Below are 11,637 nucleotides of genomic sequence, written 5' to 3'. Positions count from 1 at the left end.
AGTCAGCAGCACAGGGAAAACATTTGTTGAGTATATTCCTGTATGTGCCGAGTACCAAACAACTAAATGGATGTTTCCAACTATTTTATCTATAGATCTTGTGTCCTTTATCATCAACGCTTCATTTCAGATCTTCGCGATATTTCGCATTCTTACAACATTACGTTCAAGGAACAAAATTACCAGAGATGAAGTGTCTGCAAGTTCAACATCGCTCTTAAACAACATTCGAAATCAAGTAACGCAAATGCTGATATCAAATTCTATCATTTTCTTTTTGTGTCTTGCTCCGGTACAGATCTTCAATACCTGCTTTCTTATTACATACATGACGGGGCAACAGCTTCCCCAACAATTCCTCGTTATAGTGCTTTGGTGTGGACGTATAACGCTGATGATAAATTCAATGATAAATCCAATCGTATATAATATGACTAATGACCGATACAGGTGCGCGTTTTTACAAACATTTAAGTGTCGCACTCAGAATAAACAAACTTCGCAACAAAACATTTACATGTTAAAAACTCACAAGCCGGAGAAAGGGTCTGGATAATGCAAGGTCATTGGTGAAGAAATTTGAAGAAGTGGAGATAATCTTTGACCAACAAGAAGTGGATATAAACACCAATTTGGCAATGTTAAAGGTGTCTTGGCATCTTACCTTGTTAGATTTCTTCACCGCCTGCATCAAGGCGCATATGGAAGTAACAATGTTGGAACGGTGGTGCTAACGGATATTTCAAAAGCGTTTGACTTGGTCGATCATATCGTCCTTGGCATTTATCTTAAGGACAGCCTTAAGTGGGACATCCAGGTTAATAACATGCTTAAAAAGCCAATAAGAGGTTGTGCTAAGGTCCCTCAAGAGGTTTGGCTTTGATAATGAAGAGCTGAATGTCGTTTACAGTGCTGACCGATTCTTGAGTATGCCAATGTTGTGTGGCATTCTAACAATTCAGTTAAGCAATCCAAAGAACTTGAGTCTATCCAAAAGTAAAAAAATGGAAAAGAAATCACTAGGACATTTTATAATTTCTTGCCTGAATGATTGAAACCATTACATAAGCACATGCCACCTCTTAATCTAATTCTTCCATACTATTGGATTTTCCATTAAAAGGTTCTTAGCCAAAGGTAAAACTATAGAGCGCGCCTTCGCGTAATGAATGCATGGCCCAACGAATAACATATTAATATATTTTTGTTTTGATTTGAAAACAGCATCCAGTGACGTGAGATTTAACATTCATTTCGACTGCTCAGTGTCAGAAGTGAGTAAGTGCCATGTCAACATTTGGCAATTTACAAACAGTATATTGTACTCATGAACGCATGGCAGCTATTGCACTTACCCACTTGCAGGCGATTTATTCAACAATTTCTGCAAATTGAAATTATTATAGCAGAGGTATTTACAACACATCGCTGATAAAATGCATCGCTGCTCTCGGAGTACCAAGTGGAAAGAGACGTAACATCATGGATGTGGCCTCTAAAACCACACTCAGAACCAGCTATGTGATATGGTTATGCCGTCAAAGCAAAGCATTCCGACAGATAGACCTGGTTCAAAGATGGAACCATGTGAAGATAAAGAAGACGAACTAGCACAAGACACTCAGACCTAAATATGCCAAGTGACACTTATAAATATTCCTCAACGACACTTTCCATAGCTATACACTAGTCCTGCCTGCTGCCTTACATCAACCCGGGTGGACCGTTGCAACGGTGTGGCACTTGCTAGTGTAACAAGCTGATTTTGTTCGTTTGTTAGTTAGACTGCAACAAGGTGATTTTCCACTTTTGTCATCTTCCAAGAGAGAACTACACCAGGAGTGCTCATCTTAAGAAGGGTGAAGATGACCGCGCTGGTGATCTACCAATGAACTACCCCTCTAACTGATAATAAGACTAGGTTCCTGTGACCAGTCATTGTCCGTAATGACATTGCAAATCCCAGTTCCAGCAGTGCAAGCTCTGCTCAGCTGACTCTAGCTCAAGGGTCTGCTGGGTAATATAGGGGCACTGACTTAGCACGCTGGTTTACGCTACTCATACCAGCTGTTCCTAGCCTGAAAGTAGGATGGAGTGCCCAATCTCTGATGATGGTTTAATTAAATCTATCTCTGAGGGAAGCGTAACGGTTGATTCAGAGAATCAATTGATGCCTACCCAAGACAAGGAGATCTATCTTCATGGCTTCAAAGTCCTACCCAGGAGCAGATTATAGATCAGACCATTAACTGCTTGTATCAACCATGAAGTTGAAGCTATAAGAAGAATCATGCATAAAAAAGCCAATAAGATATGGTGTAAGTAAGTTCAGTGATAGAGTATGAGTAGAAGTTAGAAAACAATTCCAAAGATTATTGGAAGATGATCATGTAGAGTCTACACCTGAGGAACTTTGGGAAGAAATCAAGCATGTAGTAACAGATTCAGCACAGGAGACACTGCCAAAACTGCTACGGCTTACAGAAGAAGTTTTCAACCTAGCTGACCAACGAAGGAAGGTCAAAGAAAATGAACTTGATAAGGATGACCATTGCCAATAATCTGAGTGGGTGAATCCAGAAGCAGATAAGACAAGACTGATTTCATCAAGCGGAAGTGTGCCGAGGTAGAAAGGAACAATGTAATAATAACACCAGGGACATGTACAGAAACATCAAGCTACTGACCAGCAAATCAACGCCCCGGCGCAATGTTGTGAAGGACGAACATGGCAAAATCCTTACAGAATAGGAAAAGATTAAAACAAAATGGAAACAGTATTGTGAGAAGCTATATGCTTCACAGGAAGAAAATATTCCACCTGAAGAAACAGACCAGGAGAACTATGATAATGATCCAGATATCTTGTTGAGTGATGTCCAAGAAGCCATACCGATACTCAGGAATGGCAAATGGGGCTGATAATATACAGGCAGAATTGCTCAAAAAGACCGATATGGAAGGAGTTACCATCATCCATAGACTACATCCAATGACCAGAAGATTAGAAAACAGCAGTGTTTCTCCCTTTACCCGAAAAAAGCGACACCAGAGAATGTGCAAACAATCGTACAATATATCTCATATCCCATATCAGCAGGGTATTGCTTAATGTCATTGATGAACGAATTCGTAACATCTAGAAAGAGTTAACAGGAATCAGATCGGCAACTCGAGGATCCTAATGGAGAAAACATGGAGTTGCAGCAACCTCTGTTTCTCTGCTTCATAGACTACTCCAAAGCCTTTGATTGCGTCCAGCATGAAAAGTTATGGCGCATCATGAAGGAAATGGGATTCATGGGACTCTCTGCAAATGTGGTGGACTTGATAAAATCTTTGTACCAAGGACAGAAAGCCACAGTAAGAACTGAGTGTGGAGACTCAGACTGGTTTATAATTGGCCAAGGAGTACGTCAGGGATGTATTTTACCACCCTATCTTTTTAACATCTATGCAGAGTACATTATGAGATTTGCACTTGGTGGCTACTACGGAATAGTATCAATCGGAGATAGACGAATAAATAACCGTAGGTACGCTGATGACACCACCCTCATTGCCAGAACAGCAACTGAACTTCAAGACCTAATAAACAAGGTAAAGGAAGCTAGTGATGAATATGGACTGTCAAAAGACAAAGGTCATGATTTGTGGAGGAAAGCATACCAGCAGTTAAAGGCTGATGGTCTAATGGATTATAACACTTTTAACTTTCTTGGATCACTCATTGTTAATGAAGGAGGCAGCGGTCAAGACATCAAAAGACGCCTGGCCATGGCAAGAACATCTGCCATTGCTCTTACCGACATTTGCAAAGACAGGGGAGTTGCTAGAGCGATCAAAATAAGCATCATGAATGCCCTGGTCTTTCCAATTGTTATATATGGCCCTGAAACATGGGCTGTATGAAGGGCAGACAGAGCCAGGATTCAAGCCTTTGAAATATGGTGCTGGGGAAAGATGCTGAGAGAATTTCTACTTGGCGAACATGTTAATGTTCAGTGTGCCAGAATATTGATTGCAACAAATTGCAGTACTTTGATCACATCTCAAAAAGAAATGGTGACAACTTGGAGAAGATAATAGTTCAGGGGCAAGTTGAAGGACTTCGCAGAAGAGGCAGACAGAAGCTCCGTTGGACAGATAGAATCAAAGAATCCACTGGACTATCCCTTACGAATGCTTACCGTCGTGTATTGGACAGACAGAGTTGGAACAATCATGACCCATAGAAAGACGACGACGAATTTGGTTATAATCTGTTCAGTCTAGGTCTTAAAACGGTCTTTCAAATGACTATAAATGTTGAAATTTGACTTTGACCGTTTGGAGGGGCCCATAATCAACGGATAATCAATTTAGGCCCCCAACTCGTGCCATCTCTTGCTCCTTAGCTACGTCACTGAAGCCTTCTAGGAAGAGCCGGGTTCAAACTCGGGGCCTCCGTGGTGCAGAACGAGGGCAGAACCACCACGCTAAACCGTTCCCCTAGGCCAAAGCACAGACCGCACGCCAATATCCGAATATATACGACAACGTGCACATGAAGCGCGCAATTTATAACAAATCGTCACAACAACCATCATCATGATTATGAAAATAGGAACCATCAGAAGCGTGTGCATATAAACAGGTAGTCATGGTATAGTAGTGTGTAGAACACTCTAACGCCCTCTTTCATTTACGTGTGCAAAAGAAGGTACTAATTTTGATTTACTTTGGAAAACATAAACGTGTCACACTGGCGCTCTTTCAATATACAAAACTCTCGTTGATTCATGACTATCAAAGTAGTATGTAATTATTAAGAACAATATCTCCAACAGATTTGTTGTTGCTTTGAAAATCGGGTCCTATGTCTTGGCATTAATCCGACAGCGTAACCTTACTAGCTACTGTTTATACCTAACGTTGCCTTTAAATGTGTAATAATAAAAAAAAGAAACACCAAAAAACCAACATTGTTGATGCCTACCTTTACCTTCACATTAAAAACAGTATAATTCGACGCGTTATTTTTAAACATAATTATAAAACAGTATTTTATTATTATTACATATTATTTTGTACCAAGTAACCTCATCAGCACATTATGTGCTGCTCTTATCAACGTATATGAAGTACTACTTAAAGTACTACTTTCTATATCCCGATGAAAACGAACAAAACAAACAGAGAGACACCAACGTCAAACTATTATTGAAGGTAATCGACATATTATAAACTTATTATTACAAATATGGCATTATCGTACCAAAGCATTGGGTAGAATACTTTGATTATACAAGGATCATACAGACTCCGAGTATTCGATGTAAAATATCCAATGTGACATCCCAGCAAACACACAATGTTTTACAGAAAAGGTTTAAATGTCGGGTTAAATATAAAGGATTTAAAAACGTTTTAATAATATTCATAAAACATTTTTGAAAACCTGATGTAAAACATTTTAAGAGAATCATGTTATTTATTAACTGTTGACAAAATATTTTGCAAATATGTTTGCCCAAAGTATTTTACAATAAAATTTTAAAAACGTATTCATGATCTTTATATAACCCAACATTTAGATAGTATCAATATGTTTTGAATAAACTTTTAAGGTTAGCAACTATTTAAAACTGTTGCGATTTGGTAGTTCACAGCATCTTGCGAATGGTAGGGCAAAAATTACATTTCATAACGAGCGTGTAGAAGAATTCAAATATGTATAATAAGTCCTGTGGTGCTTGAGTTATGTTGTAAAGAGGGCTGAAACAACAACACTTTTGTAAAACGTACATACCTGATTAAAAACAATAAATCAAGCACGTTTTCAAAAGCATAAGATTTGTAGAATGAACGAGTTTTTGGCTGCTTCGACCAACAATACATCGTGTATCCTTAAGAACATGCTTGTGTTTGCTGGGATGTTTTTAATAAAGTTATTTAATCTATTCTTATTCTATTTATGTTTGATTACTGAAATGAAAATCATTATTGAGGGATAATTATTGAATCATTATTATATGTCTGACACCAATTTAAACATTTGTTGTGGTATCTCAAATTCATAATACTTTAGGCTCGCGTTCTTTTTTTACAGATCGCATGGAAAATAAAACCCCAGATAACATTAGTATTTATTTTGTATGTTCTTGCTAAGAAGAACAGTGTGTTATTACCTCAAACCTCTCATACAGTCTGCATGTTTATTCCGGTTCGGCAATATGTTATCTAAAATGGTCGATCTTCGTTATTGGCAAAAATTTGACCACATTTTTCACTCTATAGATGAGTTGACCTCAATGTTTATCAACAAAGGCAAGGGACCGGTATATCGATATGCTTCAGCGAACAGCATATAACCACTACAGTGTTCAATAGCCTTATTGTGATGTGGCGGGAGGTTTAAAAGCACGGGCCCTGAACAAAATATGATGCGTACTGCCAGGCAAAAACAAAGAAAATTGTGATGATGCGTGCGCATACTGCCAGGCAATGACGTCAGAAGTCAACTCATCTATAAAATGGCGAATAAATTGCAGAACCAGTCACACGTTAAATTCGTTTGCTCTCCTAATACCAAGCATGGTTCGTATCAGAATTCCTGCATGCTTTCTGATTGATTCGAACTAGCGCCCTGACCATGCTGACCCTAATGTACTGTATTCAAATGGTGCACACTTTGAATTGTCTGTGGAATAAACTATGTGTTTGTCAGAGATACGCTTTTACTGAACAGATTTGAGCATTCGGCCACTAGCTCAACCTCTTTTATCAATTGAATATATGAATACAAAAGCCACCTAAGTCCATACTTTGGCCAAATTGAGTTAAGCATGGGAAATTGTTGCTATACATAGGCCTGTCATATGCATGAAAGAACAACTCAAATTCATTCTCTGTGTCTATTGGGCATGTGAAAAATAGCATGTATGAAAGAATCACCCAATTCCATGATTTGAGTCTTGTAACACATTGATTGAAATCCAGTATGTATAAAAGTCCACTTGTAACACATTCATTGCTAGAGAATGACTTTTGAACAAAAAATGGGTTTAATAAAGGAAAGTGTGTGGTTTATATTACATGGCAGAATGCTTATCAACATTATACATACCTGTGTGCTTTATTTTGTATTATCTTACTAGTGGTAATCTCATTCTAACATTGTTGTCTTTGTATATGATTCAACAAACCACCTAAGTCCAAAATTTAAAATGAACCCCACGAAGTCCCTGAAATGCTAATCGTCATACCTAATACAGGTTAATCCACTCATTTGCACGTAAAACTTACCATATTGACCAGGTAAATCTAACTGAAGGAATTAAAATGATACACGGGTTTTTCTCTCACAATAACTTCGCATGGACTTAGGTGGCTTTTGTATTCATGTATTCAATTCTTGGGATCTCTTTTATATAATTCATACCATTCCTCTTGTGTATCAGCTTTCGTTGTCTCAAAATTTGAGTTCAAGCATTGCTAGGTCATGTTCCCCTTCTACACGACTACATAAATATCTACATTTATTTATTTTACCCGACTTAAATATAAGAATCGGGCTGAAGATGCTTAAAAGCTCCCAAATATTATTACAACATATAGGTATTTTGACATACGGTATATGAAAAAAGACAAATCTAATAAGACTAATAAGACTAATAAGCTTTCTAGTAGTTTCAAACACAATGAAGGTGTCAGTTCGCCATGCAAATGAGTGAGTGAGTGAACCACCTGGGTTAAACGTTAATGTTCACATTATCTGCTTTCATAGCCCTCTAGTTGATATTCTATGAGAAAGCAGGCGGCATAGGACACGCAACACGTGACGTTCGAGGCTGGCGAAAATACAAGTCTGACAGCCCCATTCAAAATATACGGTTATAGCAGTTATAAATTGAAAAACAACATACTTACAGTGTGGTACATTGTCGTACCCCAACGGTTTTAGAGTAAAATAATTTTGCTTTGACACCACATAACAAATTTAGAATTGTTTGTGAAGATTTCATGATTATGTTTTAATCCAATGTAGACGTCAAAAATGGTGATATCGCATCCACCATCATCTGTGAGAAAGTGCGTAGAACAACACTCGAACGCCCTCTTTACTGAAAGGCAAATGGTTGAATCTGTCGACAGCTATTTTATAGTCTAGACAGGTCAAAATTTGAGAATTTGTGCTTTATTAAAAGGTTGGAGGCATTTCGTGTTAAAAGTAGTTAAACAAGCTTTTTAGGATAATTCGAGGGTGCTGAATACGAAAATGCTGTTTAACCGGTTCAGTTTTGGAGTCTTGGCCCTCAAAATTCAAAAATCAAAATGGCCGCCATTTTCAACATATTTTTGATAATAACTTGAATTTTAAACAACATAGGAGGTTAAAAATGGTGGCAATATCCATGTTTATGATACAGAGGAACCCAAATTGATTGTTACTGAAGTTTTAACTGGTATGGTTTTGCTGCCATGTTGAATTCCAAAATGGCCGCCATTTTCATCAAGTTTCTGCATTTTCTGCTATAACTTGGATAGTAGGCAACGTAGAAGTTTATAAATGACGGCAGTACCCATGTTTTTAATACTAAGGATTCCAAATTATCTGTTACCTACTATCTGTTGTAACTAGTTAGGGTTGCCACCATCTAGAATTCCAAGATGGCCGCCATTCATTAGGTAATTTCTGGGGTGTGTTTCAGAAAAACAAAATTATCATCGTTTTCATAAGGTTAGGCTACTTTCTCTGGCTAAATGCACTTTTAATTTCTTTAGAACAAAAACAGTGATATTGAATTAGTTTTCCAAGTGCATTTTAAAAGGTTAAAGATTTCAAAATGGCCGCTTTTTAGCTACTAGGCCTATACTTTACACCGTACAACTCATAAAACTGGTAACATTGATTTTTCACTTGATTTTACTTACGGCTAATTGTTCCCGTTGGGATCTTGCAACTATTTGATTCTTTCTATTTGACCTTTCACTTCGTAGTACAGTGATTCCAAACTCTGATTAATGGCTTTAGCCTCTTCTGTTTTTGCACTCTTGTTGGCTGTTAAATGTGCTTAGCCTTTTTGCAACTGCCATTTATACATGCATGAAACTATCTCGCGACATGCTTTGGGAATTGGAGGTAGTGTCATCAGTTGTGGAGCCAGGTTCTATCTATGTAGGTCCATCCCATGTCAGTTACTTTGGGGAGAATTGGAGAAATGGTGACTGCTTGTTTCCAAATACAAGCCTGGTAATGTGCATACTTTGTATGAAGCCTTACTGCATCAGATGTTGGTGCTAGATTCTCCTGTGGACAACCCTTGAAAATAGTATTCTCTTGCTTTCATCAGAGCACACCGTGATGGTGTCTGGGATCTCCACTTGTATGCCTTCAGTAGGATGCTAACTTTCTTTTTTAGGTATGATCATACCACTATGCCAAATGGGGTACCACTTATATAGCAGAAATGAGCTATCTTCCACCATATCCACCAAAAAAAATTTCGTTGCATGTAAAGGAGTCCGGGTGGAAATTCAACCAAGTATCCCCTGATTATAGCCAAGAATGGTTAAATGGTACTGGGAAGAGGAGCTGTGGGATTGTAGGTATCACAAGAAGTATCACTGCATTAGGCAGATGGGTACTCTATTATATAAAAATAACATGAGAACTTGCATATCAAGTAAATTAGGCAAGTGCTGATGATGGAACACTCCCAATTGGACAGTTAGTATGTGTACAACGAGATTACACCATCCAGCGTGACAACCTCGATGAGGAGAAGTCGTCTCAGCTTTCGAATGATTCAATGTTTTCAGCAAGGGGGTACCATCTCCTGTACTGTAGAATATTGCAACCAAAGATTTGGCCAGTGCTAGTGGCATAGATTTCTTTTTGGCGACATGGGGGGGGGGTCGACAAATTTCTTGAAGTATAGTGAATCCAACACCTTTTGGCAACAGAATAAGATGATGGTACAAATGCACGCAAAAATTTGCACTTGTTACAGTTTTAGGCTAAAATGGCCAAATATCATGTTAATTTGGCTGGAAACACACATATACAGGCGTCAACATTGAGAGGGGGATGATTGTATGGACCACCCCCTGGCAAAATATTGGGGAATTTATCCCCCCTATCCCCCCATGGATGATTTAGGGTCATCCCAGGTCAATCGATGTGGAAGTTGCTTGATGACCTGATCCCAACCATGTGACAGATTCACTCTAAAGCCCCTGCTCCTGTTGAGGGACGGTTGTTCGGCTTGTACCCACACTTTTATGACTCCCTGCTCGAACCAACATAGTTCACGGTCCAAAATGACAACTTTGTTAATGTCAAAGCTGTGACCGCTGCCCTCAAGATGTTTGTAGACTGCTGAATCGTTGCCACTTGAACTAGCGCGTCTAAGTTGGGATATATGCGACTCTGCAGGGATTGGTCGGTTATCCAATGTAAAGTGCTTGGCACTCCTGATCTTCAGTGCACTTGACACCATAAACAACACCACTAATACGGCCCTTAAGGCAGATAGAAACATTCTACAGCGATTTGTGACACCCTCTAAGGCAGGACGTACAACTTGGACCAGATTCTGCAGCATGAACTTATGCCTGTTCAAATTTCACTTGCTGCCATGAATGGGAGTCTGCATAAGCAGTGGCGGCTGAGTTTCAGAGGATTGAGGTAACCTTTGACAGATACCAGCATGATTCCATCAAGACTGGAACCAGAACAAAACGAACCCGGGCTATCGACCAGTATGCCGGGTAATAGAAAACCACAAGGTTCTCTACCGAATAACTGGACTAACTTTCTCTCACTTGGAGAGAATAAAGCAAATCTTGCCGCTCCTATCTCAACAGCTTATGACAAATGCTGTATCAATTGCACCCACAACACTTGTAGTGGCTGGAGGATTTGCACATATAACAGAAGTTAGATCTTCAGATTCAGGGATGACACAACAGCCCTAGAGGCCATGAGGAGGCGGATACTCACTTTGTACTTCATTGCATTAACACAAATGCTGAAGCTGTAGTGGTTTCAGTACGTGACACTGACATACTTGTCTTGCTGGCTGCTTATTTTGACAAGACGCTATGCACTCAGCTGTGGATGAAGGCAGGATTTGTAAGAAGCCCAAATACATCCCAATCCACAAAATCCATCAGGAACTGCTGCCTTGCCAAGTGGAAGCTTTGCTTCTATTTCATAACTGGTTGTGACAGTGTGTCACAGCTTGCTGGCTATGGCAAAAAGAGGTGTTTCAAGCAATTGTTGACAGCTCTTAGCACAATTCATTTGCAAGGTGCATGCCAGATGATGTGCACAGATGCGATTAGGCACGTGTGATACTATTCTCAAAGGGTTGTCCACAGGAGAATCTACCACCAACATGCAAATGTACCAATGGATGTATAAACAATTGCAGCTGCATGAAAGCTAAGCTAACATGCACTGATGGTTGTGCATACGTGTGCATTTAACAGCCAACAAGAGTGCAGAAACAGAAGAGACTTTCAAGTCTCTTCTGTTTCTGCACTCTTGCCTTAAAAGGCATCAATTAAAGTTAGGAATCACTGAACTACAAAGTGAAAGGTCAAATAGAAAGAATCAACTAGTTACAAGATCCTAACGGGAACAATTAG

This window comes from Amphiura filiformis, chromosome 9 (assembly GCF_039555335.1).
Source record: "Amphiura filiformis chromosome 9, Afil_fr2py, whole genome shotgun sequence".
NCBI classification, from domain to species: Eukaryota; Metazoa; Echinodermata; class Ophiuroidea; order Amphilepidida; family Amphiuridae; genus Amphiura; species Amphiura filiformis.
This window is presented reverse-complemented; position numbering follows the sequence as displayed.